The sequence below is a fragment of the Lathyrus oleraceus genome, chromosome 3 (assembly GCF_024323335.1).
Source record: "Lathyrus oleraceus cultivar Zhongwan6 chromosome 3, CAAS_Psat_ZW6_1.0, whole genome shotgun sequence".
Classification (NCBI taxonomy): Eukaryota; Viridiplantae; Streptophyta; class Magnoliopsida; order Fabales; family Fabaceae; genus Lathyrus; species Lathyrus oleraceus.
The window spans coordinates 303,857,097-303,860,166 of NC_066581.1; the positions used below are offsets into that span (position 1 = coordinate 303,857,097).

Below are 3,070 nucleotides of genomic sequence, written 5' to 3' on the forward strand. Positions count from 1 at the left end.
TCAAAGAAGATTAAATCAACTGAAACATCCATATATCAATGATTTGAAGTGTCGAAGATTAATCAATCAAGCCATCCAAACGAAATAAAATGTTAGTAATTAAATATTAATTTGCATTAGAGATTAAATCAAAGTATTGAATAAATAGAAAAAATAAAAGCATAAGAATAAAATAAAGAACAAAAAAAAACGAGAAAAAAAACAAAACAAAAACCAACAAGTGACAAGGGGGGATGGTGTAGCAAGGATGTGAAGAGAAGTTTGGGCGGCCAAATGGCCTTTGCCTTTATAGGCAGGGGGTGCGGATCTCACAATTAGGGATTATCATGGGCTGGATAGGTGAGCCCAAACCCAAGCCATTTGAATAGGATAAACCAAAGTTCCACAAGAACCATTCAGCCTTGTTCGCTCCCTTACACGCTCTTATCTCTCCCTTGCTCAAAGCACTTGCCGAAAAACTCAACAGCTCCTCCGCACTGATCGTCGGGCGGCAGAGCACGTAATGACTCACCCTATACGGTTCCAATCGTTTCAAACCCCTCAATCAAAATCCGGTCTCGGTTTACGCCAACTCTCCCTCACGAACATAAACCAAAGCTAACTGTTACATAAATCCTAACCATGAATTGCAATCGAAGCTTCACAGAACTACCTTCGAAAACGCGCTCGGCCGTGGTGACGGAAGAGTATGGAAGAGAAGGCTCATGTACGATCTATTTTCCTTGACTTTGCTCTCCCTTTCTTCTATTTTGATCTCCACTCGATGCGACTGGCTCAACTATGAATTTATGCTCAGATTCTGCATTGAATTTGTTACGATTTTGCAGTGAGGATGATGAGGTGGAGTGGTGCAGAGTGTGCAAATGATGAAAAAGAACGTGAAGAAGATTCGTGGAATCGATCAACCCCCTGAATGTGAGAACTGTGCTTGGTTTTATAGAGTGATTTTGAGGGTAGTTTAGGGATTGAATTGGAATCCATTATGACTCTAACATGATTTATCCAGCTAGAAATTGCTCTAATTTAATTGAATAAATTGCATTTTTTATGAATTTTAATCAACCACCTCAAAGTCACGTGAAAAACATGATGGTCCTGGGATTTTTCTGCAGTGGTTATGGCATTGTATTTTCTGCTATAGTTCAAATTTATGGGTTAATTTCAAATTGGTTTGGACATGTTATTGGTTCGTTTTACATTCCTACTAAGTCTAGACCTGTTATGAGTTGCTTTACTACTACCTGAATTGATGAAATAAGGTGGTTATGATGATGATACCATGGTTCTGTATAGCCGCAATGATACAGTGATAAGTTTCGTTGATGTCAAATTGTTAGGTTAACATGCTTAGTGTTAGGGTACTGGAATTTTATGTGCACTGAATTGTATGTTAATGGCTTTTTGGTGAACTGAAAAAACCTAGAATGTAAGGTTGTTTGCTCTTATTATCATTATGCTCATTGTCCTTACTGATGTGCCATTGTTATTGTAGTTTATCATCTTCATCATGGAGCTTGATTTATGATGCAGGTATGGCAAGTGGATGTATGTGTGGTTCTGTCTTGGACAATGTTGACGTTTGTAGGTTCGATGAATGTAAGGCTTGATGGTTGTGGAGGCTTATGGAAGCATCATGGCATGGTGGTTTGGTGGGCCTTCAAATTCAATTAAGATTCTCTTTTCTTTCCAATTTTGATTCAAATGTATTATAACAATGTAGCATGATGTAATAAAACTAGATAATGGATTTATGCAAAATGATTCATGCAATGTTAATGCTTATGGTTCATGCTTGCAAATGACAAAGCTTACTTGTGATTCAAGTTCAAATTTGTGATTCAAAAATCCAAATAAAACTTTTACTTATCTTTCCATATCAAATGTATGAAATTCCTTTATGAAATACTATATAATGCTATATGAAGAGGTTACCATGTTCATATTCAATGGCTTAGTCCCACTAAAACTATTTAATGTACATGGAAAAAATTTAATTAAATGAATCATGGCCTAAAACAATCAATGGCAATTGTCACTTGAAATTATAATGCCATAGGTCAAATTTAGGGTATCCACTTCTTGATTGTTGGCTTTGGTCAATTAGTTGACCAAAAAGTCAACAGTTGACAGAAGGTCATCTTACACGAATACCAAACCACCCAATAGACCATGCTCATGATGAATGCATAGTGAATGAATGATATGAATGGATAACGCCAAAAACTGGAATAGACAGCGCATCTTAGAGGGCGCTTTCTTAAAGAAGCGCACTCTAAAGTGAAGAGAAAAAATAAGGAGCGAACAATTGGAATAGACAGCGCACTTTAGAGGGCGCTTTTGTAACAAAGCGCCCTCTAAAGTGAAGCGAAAAAATAATGAGGAAATGGAGGGACACCAATAGAGGGCGCGTTTATGAAAGCGCCCTCTAAGGGTACCCTTAGAGGGCGCTTTTAAAAAAGCGCTCTCTAAGTCCATGTACATTTCCAGTTTATAAGGCGCTTTTGGAAAGCCTTAGAGAGCGCTTTCAGAAGCGCCCTCTTAGGCCCCCTTTAGAGGGCACTTTTTTTACAAAAGCACCCTCTAAGGTCCCCTTTAGTAAACATTAAAATTATAACATATACTGCATGTCTCTTTATTTTCCCTCTCTATATGCTATTTCGTTTACGTAACTGGGTTTTCTCTCTACTGCGATTACTCTCGTCCTCCGTTCGTTCTCCCTCCCTCACCGTCGTCGTCGCCGTCGCCTTTTTCTGCTGCTGCGTTCACGTTCACTGAGTTATCTGCGTCCACCGTCGCTGTTCACTTTCTTCTCCATCGTTACCGTCACCTTGAATGTATTTCTCTTCTCCATCGTTACCGTTCACTTTCTTCAGGTGTTTGATTAGGGCATTTTCTAAACTGAGTTTTACATTTTGTGCATTATGTTGATTAATGTTGTTTAGGGCAAACGAGCACTATATGGTGTTCATGAGCACCTTGTTGTAAGGTTTTTTATTTCTGATTGAAAACTGATGCCATTTGGAGTGTGTTTGAGCTTGTGCTTGGAAGTTTGATGATTATGGGTGCAAGT

At 38.4% G+C, this 3,070-nt stretch overlaps 1 long non-coding RNA gene across 1 annotated transcript; it reads left to right on the plus strand.

Moving 5' to 3' along the window:
* Nucleotides 1-306: 306 nt before the first annotated feature.
* Nucleotides 307-1,789, plus strand: LOC127127259 (uncharacterized). Its single transcript, XR_007805298.1, has 3 exons — nucleotides 307-706; nucleotides 828-915; nucleotides 1,531-1,789. It is a non-coding gene; the product is annotated as an uncharacterized LOC127127259 (long non-coding RNA).
* Nucleotides 1,790-3,070: the final 1,281 nt, after the last annotated feature.